The sequence below is a fragment of the Wasmannia auropunctata genome, unplaced genomic scaffold (genome assembly GCF_000956235.1).
Source record: "Wasmannia auropunctata unplaced genomic scaffold, wasmannia.A_1.0 LD336042.1, whole genome shotgun sequence".
Taxonomy (NCBI): domain Eukaryota; kingdom Metazoa; phylum Arthropoda; class Insecta; order Hymenoptera; family Formicidae; genus Wasmannia; species Wasmannia auropunctata.
The window spans coordinates 75,521-85,995 of record NW_012026848.1 but is presented as its reverse complement, the minus strand read 5'-3'; the positions used below and the strand labels follow the sequence as shown (position 1 = coordinate 85,995).

The 10,475-nt window shown below is 30.1% G+C and overlaps 1 protein-coding gene across 1 annotated transcript in view; it reads left to right on the top strand.

Annotated features, from left to right (window-relative positions):
- The window catches only part of LOC105451861, a 294,443-nt gene extending 285,034 nt beyond the window's left edge, over positions 1–9,409 (top strand). The window contains exon 11 of the mRNA XM_011692558.1: positions 8,536–9,409. The gene's annotated coding sequence lies outside the window, so the exon portion shown is untranslated. The remainder of the gene's footprint in view (positions 1–8,535) is intronic.
- Positions 9,410–10,475: the final 1,066 nt, after the last annotated feature.

The following is a 10,475-nucleotide window of genomic DNA, read 5'->3' as shown; positions in this document are numbered from 1 at the left end:
GCTGAAATAAATTTCTTAATATAAAAAATAAATAATTTGGATTCCTAATATTTTTTTTATAATAGTAAACAATATAAAGTTTTTACTAGCATAGTTTATTTAACTTAAACTTAATAGATAATATCTGATAAATTATCTAATAAATTTTTAATAGGTGCGACGTATATACCGGGTTTACCCTAACAATAATGTGGTCTGCACAACAAATAGTATGCTTCGGTTGAGGCAACCACATATATGAAGATCTTCTAACCGAATTTTATTTATCCTAAGCATTACGGTTGTGACTACCGTACTGATGAGCATAACAGATTTATGCCATAACATCAATATAACTTAAATTCACATGCGTTTCTTTTTTAAACATAGAAAACATTGCTGCAACATCCATAGCAATTTTTTCCGTGTAGTAATTAAATTAAATATCCAAGATGTACTTCGAAGTTCGATTCACACAATTATATTATTATAATATGCAACGAAATCCGCTTTAGACCGCATTTGGCATTAATTTATCTAGTTTGAAATATCAAAGAATACCAATGAACGATCATAGCAGGATCTTGGTTCTTGCTAATATTTCTGTGTGAATTTATATACATTTTCTAGTTCCACAAACTGCGCATCGTTACTTTTGGTCTTGAGCAGCAGTTCTTGATTGAACCAGAATAGTAATCACATTATTAAATTAATAACCAATTCTACTGATGCTCACGGGCATCTAATAAATGCTCCCTCCCCCGCGATGCAACGTAAATGCTGTAACGAAATTTGCTGCAAAAAATATTACCTCCGCCAGGGTTTGAACTTCCCTACTTTCGCGGGCGAACGTTTTATAGCCTGTTTGATCACCGAGGCATGTGATAATATTTATCACAACAATTATCGATGATATTTTTAAGAGTAACGTACTATAAGGAGGAAAAATGATAAAAAAGGATCGGCAATTTGAAAAGTATATCTTTCATGTAATAAAAAAGCCAACCAATAATAATTTAAAATCTATAGGATATGAATGATATAGGATGATTTCTAATTACATGAAGATATGTATATCCAAATCTCTGATCTTTTTTTCTATGTATGTCCACCAACTAAGAGGAAATTATTTTCATTTGTAAATGAAATATTCCTGAAATGTTACCATGATCCATATATGGGATGAGAGTCGGGATTTGAACCTGGGACCCATCGACTTCAAGTCGATTGCTCTCACACAGAGCCTGCACGTGTCATTCCTCGGATATATGTATATATAGAACCGGCCACCCTGTGTATATAGTCTATGTACACTGCTCAAAACAATTATGGCATAAAAAAATTTAGGCAAAAATTGATCAATTTTGGCTAACTCCGCGAAAAATCATCGTAGGATAATGAACTTTTTTTCAAATGAAAGCTTGAAATCTCTACTTTAAGATACTGTAGGTCGATTTTAAATTTAATGCACCCATTAAACTCTTAAATCTGAGAGCATGTTTGCCATACTGAAAATTGCAAAGTTTGACGGCATGCACGGAAATTGCATAAAAAAAAATTTACATAATAGCCAAGTTTTGCTTCACTATGATCCCATTGGTCATTTTAGTCACTTTAAGCTTGTTTTATGAAACTTAAATTTGAAAAGACAATATAGCATTAATCTTTTGCTGCATTTAATTTTGCATGGTTAAACGGTATATTAAAAAAATATTTTTGGTTTGGAATAAAATATTTTGTTTCTATGTCTGATCAAATACTTGGCAATTTGTATGATCTCATATTTGTTTATGGACAACTTTTATTTGTTAAAATAATATTTTTGGTTTAGGAAGATGTAATGTACGATACTTTTTTATATACTTAGCGTAAATTTTTTTTAATGATAGTATCAATAACTGTTGTAAAGATCGCAAAATGATAGAGAACTTTTCGATTCAGTTTAGCCCACTTTACCTGTCCACGAGCGCTTTACCATCAAGTACCGGATACCTTGTATATATGTATATATCGAAGAATATTTATATATGTATATTTATTATGTGATTTCTCTAATCTATTGCGATTATTTTCAAAAACAAAAAAGATATTGTTATATGAAACTATTTGAATTATTCTACAAATGCGCGAATATTTGGAAATGATTGTGTCACAATAAAATTCGAATAGGATATCGAATAGAAAAGCGTTTTAATACTTAAAAATTAATTGCACAAGCTAGTAATATTACCTTTATAATAATATTTCTTTTTTTTTTAATTAAAAAAAAATAGTCTTGATTGCAATTGTAACGTAGAATTGTCAGTTATATTTGACAAAAGTCCGTTGACATATCGTTCTATTGTTTTGCTTGATAGAAAGAGGCTGAAAACTCGAAAGGGCGCGAATCAAAAGAGAGAGAAAAAATGCACAGATACTGGATACGTTTATCGTGCTCCGGCTGACAAATCCTTTGCGACATTCGTTTGAACTATCTGTCAATCGAAAGTAAGATAAAAAATGTCGAGCGCTTCACAAATGCGTACCCGCTTAAAAAGCAAAAAACTCAATTCTTATGTATATATGTATCCATGTATGCTGTTTGCATTGTTAGATAGGAGAAAATAACTGTCAACTGTCATTCACAGGAAGCTGTTTCTGATATTCGCTTATATATTTTTTAATTTTGGGCAAGTTTTACTTATATATTAATTGCATAACTGATGCTTCATAATGCTATTAAAATTAAAAATGTGTGGCAGTAATAACAATATAATAACAATATTAACAGTAATAACATTTATTAATATTCGGAATATTTTATTGCGCGCATACTATTTCTGCATTTTTTTTAAATTAAAAAATTTTAAATACGTTTGACTGTACAATTAAAAATAGTAGATTTTAGAATAGTTTTGACTGATGTAATGAACAAGTTACAAAGTGTGATATTACAAAAGTTGTATCTGCAAAATATTCTCAGATAATGGCTAAATTTAAAATTATTATTACTTACAGGTTTACAATGATAAAAATAATTAACAATAAATAAAGGAGTATAGCCTAATTGTTAATAATGAACAATTCCATCCTTAATGTTTTCATTTATGGGACCAAATTTACGAGCATGTTCATCGATTTAACCGGATTGTATTGTAACAAGCGATCACTTATGTAATTTACCGACTTATTGTATTCACTCACTGAGAATGGTTCAAACCAAAACGTTTAGGTTTGTAAAATAATTTTATATTAAATATTATATTGTAACTGGCATTAAATTCCGTGCAAGACTCCGTCCAACGCGTTTGGTCCCTTTTTCTTGATACTTCGTTAATTTTGTCATTATCTGAGCCATTAGGATATTTATTAATTATTAATACATACATTTCAATTTTCGATTAAATCATATTTAATGTAAAGTCTCGCAAAATAAAATTAATTAAACTATATTATATAAATAATATTATACAAACATTTTTTTTACATCGAGAAGACTCGACTATTTTAAGAAATTTTTACAATCAATATAGCCTTTTTTATTATACGAATTTGCATCCTCTTTTTATATACAATTCAATAAAACCACGTTTGTTGTATATTCAACATATTCCACGATGTAACCATTGCATCTGCAACTTCGTGTATTTGTTTATCATCTTGTTTAACTCGTGCAATGGCTGCAATTTTTGCAACTGTGGAATATTGTAACGTGTCTAGCTGGTAGTACATATTCCATATACATATATGTACATTTCGCTACGTACAAATGTCTCAAATCCCTTAAAATCCTGCTATTTGTCCATGCCTTAAGAAATTTCAAATTCAGTTTTTATGTTGTAGAAATTTGATGAAATTTTTCTATCTTAATGTAATCAAGATTTAATTACGTATTTTTGTCGAAATAATATAATTCACGGGAAATTAATTAAAAAACAATAATATACATATAATTAATGTGCTTTTAAAGCCTAATTTCTTAAAAATTTTATTTAATATAATTTAACCTACCATAATTATTTGTAACATTATACTATTTTATAATTACATTTATAACAATTTGTTAGAAAGCAAGTTATTAAAAGGTATATTATGGCTTGTAGGACGGCCTATGTAACATTGTCACCAATAATCTCATTCCTGTTTCCGCTCGCACTCACGCTGTCGCAAAATGAAATAATATCGATATTCAACAGCACTGCGAGCCACAACGCATCGGCTTTCGCAGACCGCAGGATTTAAATATCTATTATACAGTGCGGACCGCGAGCTGTTCGCCCTATCTGTCGCAGCGATCGGCATTTCCGCGTGGAACCGCCACCTTTTTTCCCTCCCGTTCCAGCAACACACAGCTAATCGAAATTTATTTTTGTCCCATCAGTATTATTTTCTCCGACGCCGAGAGGGTGATGTGTGTGTTTGTTCGCGGAAATATGTATTATTATTTTCCCCCAGCGCGCGGTGCGGTGGTGCGCAGTGGAAAAAAAATGGTTTCCGCCCGCGCGGATATTGTGAATATATGAGCAACTTATTTTGCGAACGATCTTCGGCGATGTGGAATAACGGGAGTGACGCATCGATGAACCGCGAAGAATTGGATCGTTGAAATTGCTTGTCGAGCTTATTAACCTATTCAATCTCGAATTACTGTGTAAAAAAAAGATCTCACTCCTCGACACCATAATATAATAATGTCGTGTTTAATAATATTTAAATGAAGGCAAATATTAATTGAAATTTAAATCGTAAAATTCAAATTGAAAAATGAAATTACATTAATCGGTAATGCCCCTTCATTCTGGCAGGCATTTAAAATTATTTTGGCATTTGTGTGAACCGGAAAATTGTACCAATATTCGAAGAACACGTCGAAATACACAATTACGGTATTGTATTTCTTATCGATTCAATAACTCGCGTAATTAGTTGTATGCGGATCTATTCTATTTCCATATTCAATTTTACATAATTAATGTGTGTATCAATCATTAGGTACATAAATATCGCATGCTACATCCTTTATTGCGAAAAATAATTTACGTGAAATAAACGCACGGGGAAACTATTGATACAAATTAAAGAATATTATATAAATGAAACTGCATGTAAATACAAATTTTTCGATAAATAAATTCATTAGTATTGCCACATCAATATTTGTACATCGCCTTAAAGTGATTATAATCGGTTTGCAGTGACATACTGATATTGATGACCTACTTGTTTACATGCAGCGTTGCCCTACAGACATAATCATCGGTTAATTATAATAGAGAATAGCGGAGGTCGTATCTCTGCATGTATCTCTTGATGTGCATTTATTAACTATCAATTGAAATTAATATACAATGACTGTGATAGATTACTATGCCATAAATCACAAATGTTAATAATGTTTGTCGATATTATATGTACATATTTTGCGTGAAGTATTAATAGCGTGAGCATAATTTTCAAAAGCTATATATGACTCATCTATCTCTCCAAATTTTGCTTATTCGTACTGATGACGATGCCAAGTGCGATATTGTCAATAATATTTTGTTATGATATTTAATATCTTTATTAACAAATCGTTTATATTACATGGGATATAATTTTATAATTTGACTTTTGTTGTAAATTCAATTCTCGATACGACTATTATTAAGCTTGGGCGATTAATATGCAGTATTTAAAACAACATGAGATCTTTCATAACTTATTGTCAGTCGAAATTTAAAATCTAGATTTATTTTAAGACTTATAATTTTAAGAATATATTAAATAGTATCGAAATATCATAAAACTTCTAAAATAAAGCATCAATCAATTCTTTTTGATTAATGAATGAAGAGTGACGGAAAATTTATACGTTGATTTAAATTAAAAGATGACTAAGGTACATTTTAAGTTACTTTAAGATTAAGGTAATATATGAGATAATGTTTTTAAATTTATTTGATGTCTTATTAAATGTCTTATTAAAAGAACAAAATTGTTATGAGTATTAAACAATGTATTTAATTATGTGTTAAAACATAACGTATACATATATTATATATATAAATAAAGGAAAAATCTAAAGGATAAACAAAAAAATTCAATTTATATTATAAAATTTTTGATATTAAATTAGATAAAAATTATACGTATATTGTGTATTGGAAATAAAAAATTAGATTTTAATATTATTTTTAGATTTATTTGCAGAATCAGAAAATCAGTACACAACTCTTCAAGAGAAATCTTGGTTACGACTAATAATCTTAAATAAATTTTAGAAAATTTCATTGAATTGTGTTGAATCGTACCGTTTTGTGTTTGTTCGTCTTACATTTCAAACTAATCTCAATAATTTCGCGACCATTTACGAAATGAATGTATAATCATATAGAATACCATAAGACTTTTCTTCAAAAGGAAATGATCGCGAATGTAAAGATTAACGAAAGTCATTAATTGGGACACCAGTTTACGTTGTGCAAGCAGCAAATTATTTCATCACGCATAAATGCAAGCGATGAATCGTGATCGGCGCAAAATCGTGCTCGACATACTTGGTAATCGTGCGAGGATTAACGCGATACGCGGCTTCCGCGCGGCATGTATGTAAAATGAATAATTAATATATTCAAATGAAACGTACTTAAACTATACAGCGCCACTCATCCGCCGCCGCCCTCTCACCGTGTCCTAATCGTAATTCGCATCCGCCATGTGAGCGAATATAGGTAACATTCTCGCACCCGCATTACCATCGATCGTGTAAACAGCGGTTTTCGCGACCAAATCTCTGGCAAAGGGAACGGATAAGGGAAATAACCTTTTCTGTGAGTCAAATGCGCCGCGCCAGACTATGGTAATACGAGCTTTTTTTTGTTGCGAAGCGTTTGCTCGGAGTACACGATTTTTACCCCCCGGGAGGCGGGGATGGACGGGGTGGGGGAGAAGCAAATGATTACACCGTAAGATAGGCGAAGATGAAGCGAGCGATACACTATGTAAGATAGAGTTTCTTCTAAAAGCTACACCGTGCAACTCATTTAAGTATTACCATATCTGTCTTTATGCATAGATTCCTTAATCTTTTCTGAAAATGTAAGCAAATTGTGATGCTCAGGTGTATTCTGATCATTCCTTTGCATTTGTGTTAACGTAATTTACAAATAAAAATAAAGCACGAGATTATAAACATATATTTAAAATATTCCGGTAATTCTTTTGATTTATGTTATTTATTTAAGAAACATTAACGTTAAATTGATCAAGGAATGTCGTAAAAGAAAATGCAAGAACCATGTTGCATATATTTAATTATATTATACTAATTGTAAGATATATTCACGTTTTATCACCCATAATTGGAACGGCTTCTATAAATGTGTATTTATGAATAACAAACATATGAAGCATAAAATATGAAGATTCTACTTTATAAAAATATACAAAATAATATTTAAAATAATAGAAGAAAAATTTTAAAATTTCAAAATTTTAAAAATTTAAATTGACCATAATAATAACTGAACTGAATAGAACAGGCTTATCTTTTTTAAAGATAAAAATAAATAAATAGTATTGATTACAATTGTTTATTTAAAATTGTACCAAATTTGATATGCTTGTTTGTCTTACAATTTTACTTTCTTCTTTATCCGCTTATCTATATAATAAATATTGACAATTAACATAACTAAACTTTTATATATAAATTAACTACTTTTTAATGTAAATATATCAGCTATACCATAGTTCAGTAACATACAAAATTCCTTATCAATTTATGGCCGAATTATTCGATTCTTCTCAATCCTTTTACTCTTATCAAAGTAGTAACCCCACATCATATTTCTATGATGCGCGCTATTTATAATTTACGCAGATATACGGGATCTACAGTTTAACGTTGGTTTCGAATGGCCTTAACTAATTAGAAGGATTCTTATGGCAAGATATAATCTCAATGACTTGCCATTGCCTTTCGAGAGATACACGGAAAGAACAGTTTTGTTGAAAAATTAAAATTGGATCTGAAAATAATTTTGTTGCACGGAAATCAAAATAATTTTGTTGGAACGTGTGCTGTTTTGCTCTAATATCAAAATATTTTATAGCAATGCTTATTATTTTTGAGTTTCCAACAAAATTATTTTGATTTCCGTGCAACAAACTTATTTTCAGATTCAATTTTGACCTTCCAGCAAAATCGTTCTTTCCGTGTAGCGAATAAAAATTCGATATTGTTGATCGGAGGGATTTGAACACAGATTTTTTGCGCCTCAATAGAAAACAATTAAACGCACAACTCTTTGCGCCACAATAAAAAATATTTAATAATCATATAAATTTAGTTTTTTCCGGCTAAATGTTTAAATTATTTAAAAAATGAAAAAGTAGAGTATATATAAACATACACACATGTTCGAAATCCACATCAATTTATTATTAAAATAATGTATTTATATCTAATACTTACTTCGATCAAAATCAATTAATTAAACAATATATATAAATTATTTGTTAATTTATTTAATTCTTTATTTCTGACAAATTAATGGAAAAAATGCACAAATTTATTCTTTTTTTTTGTTACAGATTACTCCAATAACTTCTGGATTTTCAATTCGGATGCATTCGCAGGTCATAGCACGTCGCGGTATGCGTGGACAGGCCAGGTGCAACGATGCAGCTTGGTGTGCAATGGTTGTACATTCTCCACTGTGTTTACGCATCATCTCTTTGATTGGTGATTAGCCGCAGTGCACGTAAAAGCGTGATTCAAACTTGTTTTGATAATATCGAGCAGTAGTCGTACGGTTTTTCGCGTCGCAACGTTAGTGGTGCAAAATATTTTACGCGTGAACGTAATTTCGAAGAGCTTGAAAATTGAAAACTCGTAGTGACGATTTTCCGACGTGAATTGAAACAACAGATGAAAATTAAGACAGACGCTCTCAAGGATCTCACGGGAAGAGATAGCGGACGGAAGATTCTTCATCGAGACAAAAATTTAATAAAGTGGGCCACTAGTGTACAGATTATTAATTTACTTTCGTGTCGAAATAAATCGAGGAAAACTCTTTGCGAAGACTTCAACGTCCTTTGCTCATTGCCGTCTGATGGTGAAGAATATCCGCGTGTCGATAAGACGAGACGTTTGCTGTGACGGTGAAGCCAATGGCACACCATACGCTCCTTCAGAACCTTTATTTACAAGAAGAATTGCTCTTTTGTCGAAGTAAATTTCATTCCCTCGAAAGCTATGACGTCATAACGGTGAGGTGAATTCTTTACAATATTCTAAATGCGGAGTGCATAGCCAATATTGTAAAAAATTTAACAATGGTAATTCATAGTTTATTGTAAGTCGACTTTATTGCGAAGTACAATATGTTATACATGTATCTCTAACAAATTATGTGTGGTACATAAACTTTCTTAAATAATATGAATTTTTTTTATATTTCCACTATCTAATATATAAATTATATTAAAATTTAATATGCTTTTTAATTTGTAAATTTGAAATAATGTGACTTGCTATAATTGACTTTTGCGATATTAATTTGAAGTACTTTATATATTTATAGTCCAGATGGCAGATTGTATAATATGTACTTTCTTCTTTCGAGAAAATATTCACCAGATTTTTACTGTATACATCACGCAAGTTTTTCCTACAAGCGTTATTTTAGAAAAGAAAAGGCTCGGTAAGTGGGACAGTGCTGAGTATCAGCAAATATCGCGACAGGAAACTCGGCACGTTTTGCTATTGCAAAGAAAGAGAACGCTATGGAGGAAGGAAGTTCACACAGTAAAGTATAACGTAGAAAATAATTAACAGCAAACAAACCACTATTTTCCACTGATTAAATCACCCAATTCGCTTCAAACGATCACATTACAAGCTTCGTTTGCTCTTTAATTTTCGAGAACCACATGAGGAAATTAAAACATGTTTTGACAAATATGGAAATTTACGTCAGAACATTGAAAACTATAAAAATACTAATATTTTTAAATCAAATTTATTATTTGCATATCAGGTGTTTATAAAATTTGTACATGTTTTTTTGGTTTATTTATTGTTTTGATTAACGTAATTTTTATGAATTTTAATATGAATTCGAGTAATACTTAATTGCTTTAAAACGTACAAACCTCAAGCAATTTTAAAATAAGTTCAAAAAATTTGATAGAGGTATTTCAATTTATCAAATTTTTTTAATAAGAAACTAAAAATTTATATTCTCATTTTAATAGAAAATCGTTTAATAGAAGAAAATTTTAAAAGAGCGAAAAGAGATTGTATAAATTTGCAAACGCTTTTATATCTCTAATGATAAATTTCTCGTATTAATATTCACATTTTTATGTCAATAGCTTGTCAATTTTGCCTAATTTCATTCTATTTTTAAATTCAAAGATAAAATATTTAAAAAAAATTACATGACAAAGAATGAATTATCTAATTAACTAATATTTTTTTATCAATACTCGCGTGATTGCTTCTCAAGAAATAAGAATTCTTTTGC